General features: G+C 39.9%; 1 long non-coding RNA gene across 1 annotated transcript in view; it reads right to left on the bottom strand.

The window, feature by feature from the left end:
- LOC147311496 (uncharacterized) overlaps positions 1-18,554 on the bottom strand; it is a 30,238-nt gene extending 11,684 nt beyond the window's left edge. Inside the window, exons 1-2 of the long non-coding RNA XR_015125382.1 lie at positions 18,393-18,554; positions 4,850-4,912 (exon numbers count right to left, since the gene is read on the bottom strand). This is a non-coding gene — a long non-coding RNA (uncharacterized LOC147311496). The remainder of the gene's footprint in view (positions 1-4,849; positions 4,913-18,392) is intronic.
- Positions 18,555-18,946: the final 392 nt, after the last annotated feature.

Genomic DNA, 18,946 nt, shown 5'->3' with positions numbered 1-18,946 from the left:
ACAAACGATCCAAAGGTGTTAATGATAGAGCACATGTGCTCTTCAAAGTGCGTTACAGTAAAAGAAGAAATTATGACAGACATCACTTGTAGTCTAAACACGGCGCTTCAGTGCCTCTGTGTCTTCAATGTCTCAAAATAAACTCGGGTGACAGAACAAAAGAGCAGTGAAAATATGTTTTGAGGGGGTGGTTCACACATTAAAATCAACACATTTCATTTGCCTCTTTTTAGAAAAAATAAAACCAAAATATTGAAAAGCTAAGTAAAATGTAAAGAAAAGGTGAATGAAATGAAAATAACGCAAAGACAATATATAAACTGTTGAAACAGGTATTTATAAATCTATTTACTTCTTTCTTAAGGTCATGATTTTTAGTTTAAGTGTTAAGTTTTTAATGAAACGCATTTCAAAATAGCAAAAAAAGACACAAAACAAAAACCTGGTGGAACATCTCACAGCTAATACGGTTAATTAGCAAAACAACCTGATATATATATAAAAAAAAGAGTCCCAGGGAGCAAGAGGTTTTCAGAAGCAAAGATGAGGTCCAAGCCTATTAAAAGTAATGATTGCCAATGGAAAAGTGAAGATTTCTCGTTTGAGGTGCACGGTATGGTTAAAAGATACCGAGAATCAAGAATTCCCCAAGTGCAAGAAACAAATCTGAACAGCAAGTCTTTAAACCCGCAGATGGTGCTTTAGTATAAAAAGAAACCCAGTTCTATCACTGTAAATCACTACATGACCTCAGAAACACATCTGTCATGTGAACATCATTTTCACCACATCCACAAATGGAAGTCAGAACCTTTCTATGCAAAAAATATCCTCTGTTTGTTCTTTCTTTCTTTCTTTCTTTCTTTCTTTCTTTCTTTCTTTCTTTCTTTCTTTCTTTCTTTCTTTCTTTCTTTCTTTCTTTCTTTTTCTTTAAGAAATCATGGACACCATGTTTTTAAAGCAAATGAAAAAAGACACCACCCAGGTTGTTATCAGCAAACATTTCAAAAGCTAGAATTTGTGATGGTACGGGGTGCATTAGTGAACACAGCATGAGTAACTTGCACATCTGTGAACCACCATTGATACAGGTTAGGAGCAACATATGCCAAGCAGACATCTTCTTCAAGGAAAGCTGCATTTATTCCAGCTAAGGAAATATTTCTTCTTCGAAAATCTCATTCAATATACATCAAGATAGATTCACTGGCCACTTGATTAGGGACACCTGTTCAACTGCTTGTTAATGCAACTATCTAATCAGCCAGTCGCATGCCAGCAATTCCATCAATGTTGGCATGTAGACATGGTCAAGATGACCTGCTGAAGTTCAAAGCAAATATCAGAATGGGGAAGAAAGGTGATTTAAGGGACTTTGAACATGTTATGGTTGTTGGTGCCAGATGGGCTTACTGGAGTATTTCAGAAACTGCTGATCTGGTGGGATTTTCCCACAAAACCATCTTTAGGGTTTACAGAAAATGTCCAGTAAGCTGCAGGTGAAAAGACCTTGTTGGTGACAGAGGTCAAAGAAGAATGTCCAGACTGCTTTGAGTGTATAGAAAGGCAACAGTAAGTCAAATAACCACTCATTGAAAGCAAGGTACACAGAAAAGCATCTCTGAATGCACAACGTGTCTAACATTGAGGCCGATGGGCTTCAGCGCCTGAAGACCACACCAGGTGCCACCCCTGTTAGCTGAGAACAGTACATTATCTCTAGAATTTGCACAGGCTTACCAACATTGGACATGGAAGACAGGAAAGTTTACAGCACCTTGCTGATGCCACAAGGAGTTAGCAGCTATCAGTGGCCAACTCTTTGTGATAGTAGCACTGACATATTTGTCACCAATTCTATTAATTTTTTCTCCCCTGATTAAGTCATAAAAGCAGCATGAGACTGAAAAGGGAGCATGAAACAGATTTTAATAGAACAAATTATATCTGCAGTGACTGGTCATAGAAACAAAAGCTTTTAAACCTCTGAGAACAGCATATTAATTAGCACCTGGAAATTTATTTATTTATTTAGTTATTTTATTTCATTTTTATTGTCTATGAAGATGTCGGTGTCAGTACACCGGGAAAAAACCTTGCACATGGCTCAGCAAACCAGATTGTTTACATAATGAATGTGCAGTATTTCATCCTGTGCGTGTGCTCCAAGGCTAAGCGCTCATTTCCACCCTTGATGATCACAGGCACCATTGATTGTAATGCTGACGAGCAGGCTAATACTGCCCGTGGCGTACAAAGGAATCTGGACATGTTTAAAGTTCTAACTTTCATGTTTTTTCATGCTGGTATGAAGGAGAATGCTGATGTTGGGGGCAGCTGGCTCTCATTAAGAAAACATGATGTCAAACAGAGGGGCTCGCTGGTGAAAGTCAAACGCTCTTCTGCTCCACCGTCGTTGTCATCTTTTGGCATATCCCAAAGACAGACAGACAGACAGATACTCCACCTGGTGAACTTAACACGTCAACACTGGTCAGTAAACTTTTACATACAGACCAGAAAAAAAAGAATAAGGCTGTTAAAAATTTACAGTCTAAAGTATAAAGCTAAAAGTCAGCATGTCTCAATATACAAAATAGTAATTTATGTTCTCCTCAACCTAATAGGTCATGTATTTTTAATTTTGTAATTTTCTTTCACTCTTTATGAGACATTTATAAAACATGCTTGACTAATTGCTTCATAAACATTTTAATACTTAATGAATAAACAATAAACACGTTTCAGCATAGAATCTTTTATCAAAGGTCTCTTAAGTTTTATAGTCCTTTTAGCAAAAGGCCTACTTTATTTTAATCTCTTTACTTATAATAGACCATAGTGTTGTGGTTTGCACAGTTGCCTAGCAGGCAAAAGATCACCAGTTTGTCTCTGGAAGGAGACTCAAATCCCTGTGGGGGTTGTGTCAGGAAGGGCATCCGGCATAAAAACCTCCCAGTTTAAACATACTGAGCTACCTGCTGTGGCAACCTACTGTGTATAAGGGAGCAGCTTAAATGTAATAGAAATTTTTTGTTGATTAGATAAAACATTTTTTATTAGTTGCTTACCCTCTCTTAATCCATAAACTCTACATGTGTAATTGTTTACAAGTCCTGTCACTAAACTTTCCAATAAACTATCAAGTTTGCCCAAACATTGGCCTTATTTTCCCTAAACAAGTGAAGATATGAATGATGAATTACACTGTTAGCTAAAACTTGTGAAACCTTCATAAACTCATTAACAAGGCATGCAAGCAACACCCAGTGCTTTCATTTCTTCAGTTTACAACCCCAGTTAAGACTGACCATTTCCTGCACCTCAGCAAGCTTTGGAGGCACAGGCCGGTCTTGTTTGCCTCAGAGGGCGAGGACAGTGGTGAGCAGCTCAGGCTGATATATCTACAAAAGCTTCATTGTCATAGCAAAGAAGCCTTTGTTGGTGACTTCGATGGAAATATCTGGCACAGACTGTCTTCAACCTGCGCTGGGCGGATCTGGAATATTGCTGACGTCCTGGTCGTAAATCCCTTGTCTAAATGCACCATTACACGTGTGCTTTTTCAAGCCTGTTTGCAACATAAACAGTTCCGTTTGTGCTGAGGTGTTGAGTGGAGCCAAGATTTAGGTGAGCTGAGGGAGTTCTGTGATTCACTGTCAGGACGCTGTGCCTGCGCAGCCTGCAACACGTTTATGACGCTCAAGAGGGGCAAAAAAACATATGGGGTACATGTTAGGAAGGTTTTCACCGCATAGCTTAACAAGAGATGATCTCTCTTTTTCCACGCTTTGATGGTAAGTGCCTGTTAACCACGTCCCACCTTTGGGATAAATGACATTATCAGCTACTTAGCTGATACTTTTTGGGACGATCTGCTTTTCATCGCTTATAACGAAACCCTACGGCATGTTTTCCAAGCTCACTTTACTCCAGGACTCTTATATTAATGTGTGCTGCCTGGAACACACTCACGTGTTATTTTAGAGCTCGATTTTTTTGATTCCATATTATCCTACTCAACATAACTCAAGCCGAATCATCTGGCGAAACACCTCAAAGATACGACTCTTGCAAAACCACATGGATCGTCCCTGGAGTTTGACCCGCAGTTCACACATGAACACGCTGCGGTTGTCATTCATGCGTGCTAAAGAAAACAAACATGTTCCTTCTTTCAATTCATAAATAATTTACTGCTCCATATAATTTGTGCCATGTTTACCATCACTCCCTCCTCTCACATCTGGGATTGGATGATATTGCCAAAGATCTCGCTGAGCACAGTTCGTCTCTGCGCTCATCTCTTCTCATACTCTTAGCCCTTAAAAGCAAAGCTCCAAAGACAATGAAATATTGTGCAGATCTGATTGGAAACAGCCTCCATAATGTGAGTTTAGCAATCTCCTTATGTCATTCCACTTTTCAAATAGACCGTTTGAAACATCACAGTAATTTGATTAAAATGGATTGACAGCCTGGTGAGTTACTGTCAGTGAGCCAGTGGGAAAAGAGTGTTTCTGATTTCTCCTGAGGAGAATCCTTCACCTCCCCAGAAGTTCTTTTAATATAAGGGCAGTGCCTTTCATCTGCTCCTCGGAGCGAGGCTCTTAATGCGTTGCAGATTCTTTTCAACTCTGACAATCTTTTACCATCATCTTTTTAGTGGGTTTCTGCATAACATTTCAATTAATATCACATGAAAGTGAAAATATTACCCTGCAACGAAGTCAGTGTAATGTCTGATAATGAATACGCTCATTCCCATTCGTGGGAAAATAACCAGTGAAGAAACTGCAGAATTTCAAAGCAAAGTGTAGCCGATTATACTGTAAATGTATTTACTTACTTTGCAAAACATCAGAAGCTCTTCAGTATTTGCCTTCTTGCTTAGAAGAAACCGACTGAAAGCCTGGAAATAGTAAGAAACAATAAGAAAAGATATGATGATTAATGAGCTTAGCATTGATATATTAGCTCTGTTGCTAGCTACCTTGGCTAGCTTTTAACCTCGCTATCACTTTTTATGCTATGTTAGGATTAATATCTCCTTTCTTTTGCTTTACATATAGTTGCATTGATCCTTCTATTTAGCTCTTGACAACAAAGCGGGCAGGTGTATTCCCAAGATGTTTAACTATGGCTTTGATCAGTGTGTTTAGTGCAATGTTCCTCTGGTCATTGGTCCCACTGCTGTGTTGGCAAAGTCTGGCGTTCTCATTCCTATAAAACCAAAACAGCCATTTGTTACAGGATACAATGCTGTGATCTTTGATTAACCCAATTAGCATGAATAAAGATGAGGAAGTAACAATTTCTAAAGATAATACACAACGTAAACATGATGTTAACCAAGCACTGCCGTGGTTGCTGTAAAAATCCCAGTCCTCTGGCCTCTCGCTGCACGATCTGTCTTTCATAGACGACCGGCGCTGACTGCCAAGAACAGCACTCTGGCTGATGTGCCTGGCTCTTGTTAACAGAGGATAGGTTTGTGTCAAGCACAGCTTCTCAGCAGGCAGAGCCAGTTGTTGTTGTGGTTAAAAAAGATTGTGGGAGCATTGTGCAATCGCTCACTGACAGAGATGTCGGGCCGCTATAAATGACACACCTCCGACCAACTGATCCTCTGCCAGCGTGACTCATCTTTTTCTCATGGTGGAGGCCTGACAGAATGCCTTTGAACAGGTGTCCAAAGCTGTTGTTTTCCTTTCTCATCACTATCATCATCATTTTTTTTTACATTGTTATTTGTGTATCTGATTTCATCTCCTTTCTCTGTATCCACACACACCCACGCACGAAAACAGTTTCAATTGAACTTTTCGAATAAAAAAGAAACACTGCTAGCCCTCAGTATTTATCATGGCTGAAATGTGCTTGGAGACAAAGTGCCTTTGAATTTGAGCCTATTCAACATACTTCATGAAAAAATATTGAATTAGATGTTTCATACCGCCTACAGTTTTTTTTTCGCAAGACAACGGGGGTTATATTTCCTTATTGGGATTATTCCTCTGTATTCTGATCCTTATTCAATGGACTTAAACTTTCTTCCAAGCTCAGTGTCACTGAATAACTATCCAGCAACTTTTCACTCTTGAAAGTCTGCCAGCCATTGAGGGGCTGTTTTTAATTGACTGATCGTCCACATGGTTGGAATATTCACGGGCATTGCCACGGGCAAAATTTCTTCTCATCAGAAGCTGCTGGTTGAGCATCTCAGATCTGAAGCCAGTAATTGAATAGATGGGGTTTTGATTGATGCTTAGAGGAAGTCCCTTTCCTATTTAAATATTCATGGCTTTGTAGCCTAAGGGTGAGACGGGAATCCAAAGCAAACCTGTGCACAACAATAGCAGCTCAGAGTTCCTTCTGTCTGCTTCTCATTACAGTAAACACACTTTAGAGCTACCATCCCTCTCCACATTCCTGCTCTCCGCTCCAGTGGGCTCCACCTAACAGAAGGTATTTGGCCTCTGAAGGCAAATCTAAATGTGCAGGATACATTTTTTTTTTTAAAAGACAAATTACCCATCATCTTATTATTTCACCACATAAATATCCCCAGAAAAACATGTATCATTCAATTTACTGAATTTCACAAGACACAATGCTTTGGTTTTTTTTTCTAGCAGAGCTTAGATTAAAAGTGACCATAATGCTGCAACGGCTGAAACATGCAATTCATGTTAAAGGTGATTCCTTTGGCGCCATGTCTCTACTGCTAATGCACTCTTGGTCTCTGATTCCCAGTCAAGTCAATCAGATCATGCATGTTCCCTCCACAGCACAAACTGCCATGGACTCCCTGCGCCAAAAATATCTCTTACCATGAACCATCCGCACACAAAAAAAAGCCGCATTATTTATGATTCAATCTGTGGTTTGGAACAAATCTCCACTGTTATAACACAGGAGGAATAGCTTTAACAAATTGTAACAACCTGTATTAGCATTTGATGGCATCCAAAAGATACATATTTTTCTTCTTGCCTGTGGTGCTATTTATACATCTACGGATGAATGTGGTGTGAGTTTCTCAGTTATTAAGCTGTGGAAGATTTGATCAAGATTTACATGCATAAACCAGCAAAAGAAAACAACCAAACAAATAAAAGTAATCCACAAACCTTGTTGCTGGTGGTTTAATGTAGGCTATCAAACTACACCAGCCAACCATAGCACAGTGCAGAAGGAAGCACATATACCCATGACAAGACGCCTGTGCTAATGACAGCGTGACAGGATGTAACATTTAATGGTATCCCCCTGAGGTTAGATGTCATTTTAGCACCACACTTTCTTTTCTTGGTGGGTGTACATTACTGTGCAAAAGTCTTGAGCCACCCCGAATTTCTTTATATTTTGCTTCTAAAAATGCCATAGATTACACAGTTTGAGCAGGATAGTACTTTTGCACCAGTATCATGAGTCCCAAAGAGCTATTAGCTAAAAACTTTGCATATCTCAACATGTTGTGCAATGTGTCCTCAAAAAATCAGAGGAAGCTAAACAAGAAAATTTGTATTCCTAAAAATAAAACATCTATATCAAAGTAGTCATACAGGACCTGGACTATTTAAGTTCTTCAGCCCATCCATCTACTGTTTGCTGAGGACTCATTAGACATGATCTCAGTAGAGGGGATGCTGAGGTATGCCAAATTACACAAGAACTGGACAGAAAATCAGTCACAACAGTTCTTTTGGAGGGGGGATGTTTGGAGGTCAGGAAAGAGGTTAGAGCTGGGCGATAGAACGATAACGATATGTATCGCGATATAACTTTTACTCGATAGAGAAATTAAGCTATCGCGATAGACCTCGCCGCTCTTGTCCTCAAAAAAAAAAAAAAAAAAAAAAGGTCAGCCAATCCAAATTAAGTAGCGCAGAGCTGAACCAATCACAGTCACAGTCACGTCGCGTGACTTGTTACGTACAGCACAAGTGCCAAGCCGCACGTGTGTTTGTTTGGGAAGCAGCCAGCGGGTAATGGAGGAAATGAGTGTGCCGACTAGAAAAATCAACCGAGCGTGACCGAAGAGAAAACAGATGATGGTTCAAATGCCGGAGAGATTGTCGAACGGAAGAGCCATAGAAGTTCCGTAGTGTGAAGGTATTTCGGCTATTTCAAGTCTGACAAAAAACAGAGTAGCGTGCACTGTAAATTGTGCCGAAAACAAGTCTGGAAATACAATAAACTGGTGCATGCGTCACACTGTGCGCCACGTTATTGTTTCGGTGAAATGAATTTCTACAATACTGTTACTGTTAATTCTACTCTCTGCAGTGTTTAAATGCTTACATATACACACAGTTACTGTCCCTCCACTCATACGACTCGGTTCTGCTTCTATGCCCCAGCTTTGTTTACTTTTTCCCACCGAGGCTTCTAGACTTCTGATTGGCCAACATTTCTGCACGGTTAGGAATCTAGCGCCACCTGCTGCTTTGGCATGTTCATAGCAGCGTTTTCCTTCATTTCTGCCTTTATGTGTGGACGGGATTATTTTTTAAAACGAAAACGGAAAATCTCTGTTTTCAAAAATACCCGTGTACGTGTGGACGTAGCCTCAGTCTCTGACTGGAAGTGCTAATTCGTCATTCGGCTTTTGTCAGACTAAAGTAACTGTTAAAACTGTTTGAAAAGCTCAGCTATACAACAAGGAGAGATTGAGAATTTCCTTTTAGTTCTCAGTTTATTTGATATTGACAAAAGTTAGTCAGTTTTGTCTGTTCTTCTGTAAAACAAACTAAGATTTATTTTTAGAATTAATATTTTGTTTCTAAGTGGAATTGACAATTTAGTCTGTTTCGTTTGTTCTATTTTGAAACTTAAACGCTTTAGCGGCTGCCTTTTGTGTAGTTTGCAATATTTGCCTTTATTTATCTGAAAAAGTCTCATGTTCCTTAAGTACATCTACCCTGTTGAACTTATTATGGGAAATAAATATTTAAATAAAAACAAGCTGCTGATTATTTCACATTTTACTTGTGAGCAACGGCACATTTAAATCTTACAAATATAGTTATTTGGCTTATATCGTGATAGATATCGTTATCGCCTGAAATGAAAAAAACATATCGTGATATGAAAAAATCTCATATCGCCCAGCTCTAAAAGAGGTACAACATTGAGTGCTTACATTCATGGTTTGGAACTGGATTTCAACCAGAGTTGGGGACCTTGTCAAAATTAATGTTATTATGAACACAGAGAAGTAGGATCACATTTTGATCCACCCTGCAATACCACCTGGAAAGGGTCTCATTGGCAATAACTTCATTTTTCAGCATGACAATGATCCCAAACACACTTCAAATGCAGGAAAAGCATACCTGGATCAAAAAACACACAATATAACACTATCAGAGCCTGGACCAAACACTATTATTATTATTATTGTTGAAGTAGTGTGGGGTCAAGGCAGCCAGCATTCAAAGTAAAGCTTTGAAATGCCCTTCAAAGACCCGAGAGAACTATTTCTGAAGGCTATTTAAAGAAATGACAAGAAAGCTTACCTAAGAGAGATCGGGCTGTGTTGAAGAATAAAGCTGGTCATACCAAATATTGACTTTCAAGCTCTTTAGAATTGTGCAAACTTTTGCCTTAAATACCGTATTTCCATGTATGTTTGGCCACATTTCAGTGAAACACTGCACTTGCTTCCCATTTTCTAGCAAAATATTTTTTTTAAATGAGGGGTTGCTCAAGACTTTTACACAACACTGTATTTTTAGAACTTACACCAGACAAAAATAAAAACTGGAATTTGCGAGCTGTCTCCTAAGCATACTTGTGTAATCTAATTTCAAACTGAAACAGATAAAATAATGTTCAAAAGAAATCAGATATATTATTATTCAGCAGGTGTCCTGCAAAATATTGGTGTTAAAACGGATAACGATCAAACACTGTTTATCATTTCATCCCAAGCAATCTCAGAAAAACATTATCAGAGGTAAAATTACAAATTTCAGTATCACAGCACTCAAACCATTAACCAACCATCCTCAAAATATGAGCTGCCAACAAATCAAGACTGTCTTTCCAAGAAAACATCTCCTGACCTAAAAAAAAAGATGCCTTATTAGTCCAGTAAAATCCCAGCACATTGTCACGTGCAGAATACTGGGTGTCTTGCATATTTTAATCGCTCGTATTAAATTGGGTCTATGACTGTCAGCTTGCAGCGATATAAAAATACACCACAGTCTAGCGAGATTCTGAAAAGTAGAAGGAAAAAAAAATAAAAGTCAGTTGGAAATAAATCCACCGACTTATAAGCCAACAAACACAGACACAATCTGGGTTGGAGTGAAAGAAGCCCTCGTTGGGAAAACAAGGGGCCATGAATTGTCTGCAGAAGTGTTTTCTGCATGGAATATCTCTTTTCTTTTCACAAACACATTTTCATTCGAGGATTTAATTAAGTGGGTTCGTTTGAGGAGTACTGGGACGCAGCAGAATAATAAAAGCTCTGTCGTACGGCCAAGAGTCAAACAGCATGCTGCTAAATAAACTTCTCACATTTCTGTCATCTAACTTTTCCTTTTTTCGCCATTATGTATAGTTTGTCTGCAGATTTTAACTGATGACTTCTGTAGATATTTTATTTTTTAATGGTCTTTTTTTCTCTCACTGTGCCTGTGCCTTAGCCTAGCATGACAAGTAAGATCAGTGAAAAATGTCACTTGACTACCAGCTGCAGCTTTGAAGTTAGAGACAAAGTGATATGAAACATAATATCCCCAGGGTCCCATTTAGTATTTGGCACAATAAACATTTGCCAAATCCAATTGTGTGTGACTGATTCTGCTCATATAGGTCTGGCAAAAGAGTCAGTAGTATTATAATTAAAATGACAGGTATTCAGGGAGATGAGTAGGTCTTTGAGGAGTAGGGATGATTTCATTGTTCAGTCTCACTGACTCCAGAGAGCACAGATTGCATTGCACACACCACAGAGACTATATTACAGTAAAGCAAGTCATGCTGTCGAACAAAATAAAATAAAGAGACATAATGAATTGGACTTCTTTTACATTTTTTTGCCTCCTGTTTATGAAATCATTCTATTATTTTCACAACATATTTCCTCCTTTTCCCCCCAGAAAATAATCACCACAAGGTCTTTTTTGGAACTGTTCTGGAGATGTAAATCATACAAGATCTTCATCAGCAGAGTTGTCGTGGAATTGCAGCTGTGCAAATTCTCGTTTTCCCCACTAGAATACAATTTAAATCAGAGGTGTGCGCATGGAGGAAAAAATGCATCATAAAACATAATACATTTTATTTGAGCTGGGTAGAAAGCATCAGAACAATTCGATTTTATCATTAAATCTAGATATGAAAAGGAGAAAATGAAGTAAGACATTTCATCAAGCCTTATCTTAGCTTGATAATGACAAACTTGCTTCTTGGAATTTAGAGTTTGGAGTTCTCCTCCAAGAAAAGAAAAAAGAAGAAAAATCGTTCTTGTGACTGAGCACATTTTTTAATCATTCTCCAAAGCCCACGCTTCAGCCACTTATTATATCACAGCTAAAATGTTCTGATTTATTACATCTTCGAATTTCACAATCTGAGGACAAATTGGTCTCCTCAAAAATGCATGAACATGGCTGAGAAGCACCACATGAGATGAAAATGCATTCCCGATGTTGCAACATGAGAGAATGCGGGCACGATGGTGTCACTGCTGATTAGAGGAGATGGCATGTTTTACGACCTGCAATACTGTTACTAATTAGCGGACACTTGATATGGTGCGTTTCATTAGAGGGAGACACAAGCTCTGAAACCCACAGTGTCATTTCTGTTGGTTCAGTTGCTGTAGCTCAAGGTGAAAGAGACACATGGCCCACAGAGTAAATGGGATAAGCATCTCTTCTAACAAGAGGAACAAAAGCGTTGGGAGACGGAATAAGCCTTCATGGCAAAACACTCATAAAGAGGCATGAACTGGCAAGTCCTCGATCTCCACATCTTGAGAAATAATCACTCCCTTCTGGATGTGTTTATGAGGGCAGAGGGGCCTGTGCTATGACGCCTGTACAATATACTGAAGAAGAAGCATGCAATGCAGCTGATCTGAGCCTTGGACTCCTGCAAAAGGGCATGCCTGAAGTGACACTGTGCTGTTGTTTTTGACAGACATGATTTCTGTGTTATGTCACAGAGATGAATGCATTTACAGTCTACTAAAGGGTGAAGGCAAAATAATTACAGTGAGCCAGTGTGTGAATAAACCAAAAGCACCATGCACTGTTTCACTTTACAGCTATAGCTTTGTAACAGTAGGTGTCCACATTTTTTTAGTACAAATACAAAGAGAGAGAGAGAGCGAGAAATGAAGGAAGCAGGTATAGTAGTGGCCAGAGTTTACATCTGCTTATCGTGGGCAAACATCTCATGGTAATTTGGGGCTTTTACTGATTTCTTTGAACTGCTGTCTTTCCAGTGTGGGATGATTGTACAGCACACACCTTTAATGGCATTAAAAACACAAACTGGGTGCACAGGTTTGAATTTTTTGAGGGAATTTTCTCTGATCCACACTGGATCAAAAGTATACATACAGACTCAAATATATACATACCCTCATATAAATGTTTTAATAAGTGATGCTGAAAGATCTACAAAAATGTTCAATTTGGCAAGGCCAAGGCCTATTAACTTCTCATTATTGATCATGATTGACTACAACTGGTAGTTTCTTTCTTTAATACAAAACTAATTTATTTTGTAGCATTCATTGAATTGACCAATAATCAGAACAATAGGAAAGGAAGGAACTCAGGAAGGTTATTTAGATAGGTCACCACTTTTCCAAGGTACCACTTTTCCAAGAAGCCACAAACTAAGAGGAAATCGGATGTTCAGGAAAAACCCAGAAACCCCAAAGCTCAAGCCTGCCATGAACTGGAAACTGCTGGAACACCAGCATCGCTGTCACCAGTGACATTGCTGTGGACTAAGACGGTGCTGACCAAGAAAGAATCCCCTGCTGCCCACATAGATGAAATAGATGAGGCCATAAATGAAACAAATATTGAGCTATATGGCTACAATGACAAAAGGTTTGCTGGATGAGTAAAAGTGAGACTTTCACACCTGAGAATGCTGTAAAACATGGTGGTGGTACCATCATGCCCCGGGTCTGATTCCCTACCTGTGGGACTGGTACGCAAAGTGGATGGAATAATGAAGAAGTGGGGCTATCTCCAAATTCTTCAACAGCTAAAAAGCTGAAACTTGAACAGAGTTGGGTGTTCCAACAGGACAGTGATGCCAAACACTCAAAACTCAAAACAGGTTTTGGAATGTATAAAACAGGCTAATATCAAAGAGTGATCAAATATTCAGAAGTTTGTTCACGGCTACTAAAAGCATCTGGTTGAGGTGCAACTTGCTAAGGGACATTTTACCTGCTATTAGTGGATGTGTTTGAACCCTGTCTGGATTAGAGAAGATTTTAAGTCACTGAAGATCTATGCTGTACAAGTATTCCACCCTGGGAGAAGAAAAAAGTCTAATGGAATCACTAATAGCTTCAAAATTATCATGACATCCATCCCTGTGATGAGTTAATGAAAACAACTTTAAATTTGCACAAAAAAATCATATCCAAGATTTGCAGTAAAAGAAAAAAAAACATATTTGTCCCTTGGCACATACTTATTGTTAAGTCCAAGGAAAAGAAGAGGTGAGTTGAGTCCAGCTCCTCTGTGACTGCAGCAGATTCCAGTGAAAGCTCTGATTCAAATGACTAGAGCTTTGCTCAGGGTCATGGATTCTGGACATCAAGCTGCATGCAATCACCGCTTAAAACAGCACCAAACACATGTTTTTCTAAAGGAGACCAGTGACAGGTAGAAAATTTTCAATCAGGGTCCCCAGACTGAAGCAAGGTTCTAGAAAAGAGTATATTTGTAAAATTAGCAAAAGGGTAGGAAAATTTAAATTGTAAGCCCCAGTTCTTGGCAATGCTGAACTATATTTTATAAATAGCAGCATTATTGTTTTGCTGCTATTGTGGCAATTTTTCATGTCTTTGTTCCATTCTCTTTTTTGGTCATTTTCCATGTTTTTCCCTTGTTTGTCTTCATTTGATTGACTTTCCAACAAGAAGCTTCAAGTGCCACTTCAAACAGACGTATGCCTGTTTGGTCATCCATCCATGATACTAATAAAACAACTACCGTGCCATCTCCTCCTTCATCGCTTAAAACAGAGAGGGAGACAGCACCACAATGCTGTGGAATGTTGGGATTAAAACCACAATCTGTTGACTTTACAATGAAATTATATGGACACAGATTTTCAAAGCATGACATGTTGCAAAACAAGAAAGAATCTGTAAAATACTTCAGCGGGTATGAGGTATGTCATGTGAGCAGCAGTTACCACAGGATTAGGAGAGGGTGGATTTATTCTCCAGTGGAGGTTAGAATAATTCCTTGTCAAATCCAGGGATGTGTATATTTTGTCCACCCTTTCTAAAACAGCTCGTTCAAGCTGATGGATATGGTAAGAGCGCATGACATGCAGAGGATTTTCTATTCTCTTTTATGATCGCTATGGCATTGTTTTCCATCTGAGCCCCTCTCAGCCTCTAGGGAAGCCAGGCATGTGTTTATTTGTCAGGAGCCCATTTGTAATAGATCCATATTTCAAAACAAAAGCAACCCATCAAAGTGTTTATTTTAATCGGTACGTCCTAGTCAGGAAAGCAATCGTGTTACAATGAGGAAATGAGTTTTGAAACATGAAAGAACAAAAGAAAAGTAAGGATTTTCTGACACCTGATACAGTGGAATATGAATTAGGATCCATTTAGAGGATAACTGGCTCATATAAAAACAAGTATAACTGATTAGTCTGTATCCAGACTGGTTTTAGGAATTGAAGCCTCCATACATGATATGAAGATTACTTTTTAATTTACTTTTCTTGCAGTCGGATTTACGTTTGGATCAGGAGAATTCCTCTGAGAATTTGATCAGAAGAGTTGCATTAACCTTGTTCTAGACGAGGAGGGCTTTACGTGCTGCTGCCAGCTTGTTAAAAAGTGAGGGAGAATGTCAAGGAAAGGAACACGTGGATATACTATTCCCAGTGGAACCGCCCAGACTTTAAGAGACGAATGTGCTCCATTTTTTTTATTAATGGCTTTTGCTATCAATATATTTTTATTAAATATGAAAAGTTCTCTAACAAACAGTGCCAGTGACCTGAAATGCCATAAAATTTCCTGGAACACAACTCGGAAGTGAAATAAAACTGTGTTTGCTATTGCTGGTTCAGAGTCTGTGCTGTTGTTCAAAGGTGTCTTTGACTTCGTTACCTGAACTGGTGCCAAAGCAAAGCTAAGATTTTGATTTATTTCCTACATATGACCTTTGCATAATATATTAAAGGGCTGTTACAAATAGATCTTCCATTTTAGCCAACGTTACGCAAGTGGAGCAACAGCAGAGCCCGAATGGAAGCTGGGGCAGGACGCCACACTATGTACTGTAATGGAATCCAGGTTATGACCTATTTTTGTTTATATTCACCTTTGCATGCCATGTCTGCAGCAGTTCCTTTGCTGACATTTATGAGGCCTGTGATGAATGTGAATGGCTGTTGCAACTTTTGTCTTCTGCTGAGAAGGGCCTAATGTTAGTCTGTCTAGTGTCTGTACCAACCACAAAGCAGCCTGACCTGTGCAAACCTGGGGACATGGCATCCAGATTTCCATCTCCAGCTGCCTTGTAGAACCACAGGACTACTTCCTCCACTTAGTTTCCTAATTTATCAGCCACCCCCTCCCTCATCACACACAGTGATCCCCATAACCAAAACCTCTCCTTTGATATTGAAAAACCAGAGTTCGTCACTTCCCCCACTTCCTATCACACTGAGGCAAATGACATTGATGGTAATTATTTGCCGTGTGAAGGTGTTCTCTCGAGTTACTTCTGATCTGACTTTAATCGGAATCTAAAGGTGTGATCGCAAACAGGCCGAGAATGAGCCAAAATTTCACAGGGATATCTGTGGAACTCATTTATGCCGGTGCCTGGACTTTGCTTCGAGGTGTGGATGGGAAACGAGAAATAACATTTAGCGGCTGCAGCTGAGAGTAGATCTATCACTCTGCCAACTGTGCTCTCTCATCCCTCCTTGGGCTCGGATGAGAGCTTTAACCTTGAGGGCAAGGCGGTGGTGAACATATGCAAGTAATTTGTACAGAATAAATAACAGGATGATCTTTTGACAGTCAGCGCAGCCGCTCTGGGCTTTATTATTGGCACACAGCTCTCTGGGGACAACAGTGCCAAGCTTCGAGGTGTCACTATGGAGACCTGGAGCTGCTTTTGATACTCATTACAGCTTAAGTGCTTAGTGGATGGAGCTCACACATCACTATATCATCGCAGGTTTTGCCAAAAAGAAATTTATATACAGAATTGTTATTAATAAGAGTTGATAATAAAAAAACCCCAATATGATTTAGAGGTTCTTTTACCGTACAGAGGTTAAAACATACGTGTGAAAATGCTCACTCAGTTAAACAAGACTTGACATTCACACACCATTACATATGATGGGTGGGGAGCTATTTGGGAAATGTCTAATACCATGTGAGAAGTGGATCAGTGGAAACAAACATCTCTTTCCTCCCCCACCTTTTTTTTCCATTGATTGAATCATTCCTCTCGGCTATCAAAGCCAAGCGAAAATCTCATAGAAAGATAAACCTTAACACCAGATCAGTCATTCTCGTCACCGCGTCGGATGACCTCGCCAGCGCAGGTACAGATTATGGATCGGCTCATTTCCCGTATATGAGGCAAAAAACAGATGGATTGCATATTAAAAGACTTTAGACGTGCCAGTGGTCATTTATAAAAGCTTAAAAAGTGGGTTGGAGGTGACATTCTTTCAGGAAGGAGAAAGATTTAAAATGGCATGATTTCCCAAAGGCCTCAGTAACCAAATCTCACTTGGAGAGAAAACTCGGAGTGAAATATAACCATCATAGATTTGTGTGATTTGTTCTGTGTATGGATTCAGAAAAGTTCGGATCAGCGAGGGGTCTGTGCAATAAAACCTCAGCGTAGCTCAGGGTTGAGATTCTCATTGGATAATGTTGGCTACGGAGGACAAAAAAATAGCCCATTAGATAATTTAATTACCTGGACAATGGATGCATGAGTGTTTGCGATTAAATGCTCAATTCAGCCAGCATTTTGAATATTGATATGGATGTAATTCTTGCTGGAACCTCGCTCTGGCTCAGCGGTTGGAATGAAAACATTGCCTGATGCTTTACAGAGATTAATAACAACCACCACCGCACATTTACACTGGATAGATGGGAGAAGAACATTTTATCAGACATCTGTTCAACCCAACCAATCGGAGACACTTGGACCTGAAGCTCCCTTGCAGAACCAAATAAAGCCGTGAATTGTTGCTAACACTGAACAGTGACTCGTGGTGGACTGTCATCCAAGAATACCACATAAAACCAAATCATTCATATAAAGCTCTGCTGTCCCTGCGGCTTTGAGCTGGGCCTTCAGAGCTTATAAAGGGGATAGCAAAGCCCTTTAAGAGACTTTGTGGCCTCTGGGGTTAAGGTAACAGCTAATTGTTCTGCTCGGGTTCTGAAGATATTCGCAATGAGCTCATGAATCGAGCATGTAACTTATGCATCAAGCCACATCCTCTCATTCTTCTCATGCAGCATGCACCCTGTGATTTATGGCTGGACAGTGGCCTGTAGAGGTGTTGGATTCAATGAAATACAAGGGAGAACATCTGGAAAGCCCATTAGCTCCAAATCACAGCTTGAGCCACTTTGATAGTGAGATGCAAGCCTGGAATGGACATGCTGGTGCACACTGAGGGACACTGAGAATTTCTCATCGAACAGACATGAGAAGAGAGGGTTGTTCATATTTTAAGTAGCTCAATATTAATGGTCCTACTTAAAGCACCAGGTGAGCTAACAAGAGCCTTAAATGAGCCTCTTCCATGTGTTCCTAATGTCTCCCAGATGTGGAGTACTTCAGTCCTGTTGGCGTCCTTGGTTGGAAGCAAGAGCGCCTCCTAATCTGAAAAATGAAAAGGCCTTGATAGGATAAAGAATCCATTCTAAAGCTGCGTGACACAGCCAGTGTTACACAAGTCATTCTAGTCAAGGATAATTGGGTAAGGAGAGCATCGGCAGGGTGTGTCTGAACAAGGTACCTCTGCCTCCACTCATCTCAGGCCCGACATAAGACCGTGGGGAGGTGTGTTGAAATACAACCCTGTCACCATTCATCCTCACCCCCTCGGTGCAACAATGACTCGCATGCAGTCTGCTTTTCATTTAAGGGAATTACCTTTGGGAGGCCAGAAGACGTCTTCAAACTTGCTCTGTGTGTGTTCTTCTCATCCCTGCAGAGCTGTCTCATTAACACAGGCTTGGTTTAGCGTAGCCATCTCTGTCCTGCTGAAGCCTGCAGCCTGCCGAATGGAAGCTGAATGTAATGACTCACACACAGACACACACACTCACATTATAAAGATCCTGCACACCCTCCCCGGTTACAGCAGCACTCCTCCGGTCGTTGCAGCTTACACTGCCAGCCTCTCAAACGAGAGGACTGTGATACTGAGGCCACTTAAGGCTGAGAGTGAGAGAACAGAAGAGGCAGGAGGGAGAGCCGGGTGTTGTGTGAAGTAAAAAGAGTAGCACTGGATTAGTCTAAATTATGACTTTCATGAGATTTTGCGATGATGTGCGCAGCTTACCTAATGAGGTTTTTGACACGGTACATAAGTTCTTATTGCTTTGCAGTCTGAAGTCTGACCTGTTGTCTTAACTTCAGTTTGGAGTGGAACAGCTATTACTCTTTTCCTGTGTAAAACTTGTTTTACTGCCGCTGAAAAAGCC

This window comes from Aulonocara sp. 'chitande type north' Nkhata Bay, linkage group LG16 (genome assembly GCF_057382095.1).
Source record: "Aulonocara sp. 'chitande type north' Nkhata Bay isolate Kocher_YH1m ecotype deep benthic linkage group LG16, A_spYH_male_GT1.1, whole genome shotgun sequence".
Classification (NCBI taxonomy): domain Eukaryota; kingdom Metazoa; phylum Chordata; class Actinopteri; order Cichliformes; family Cichlidae; genus Aulonocara; species Aulonocara sp. 'chitande type north' Nkhata Bay.
Note: the sequence above shows the minus strand (reverse complement) of the source record. Positions and strands in the feature narration are given on the sequence as shown.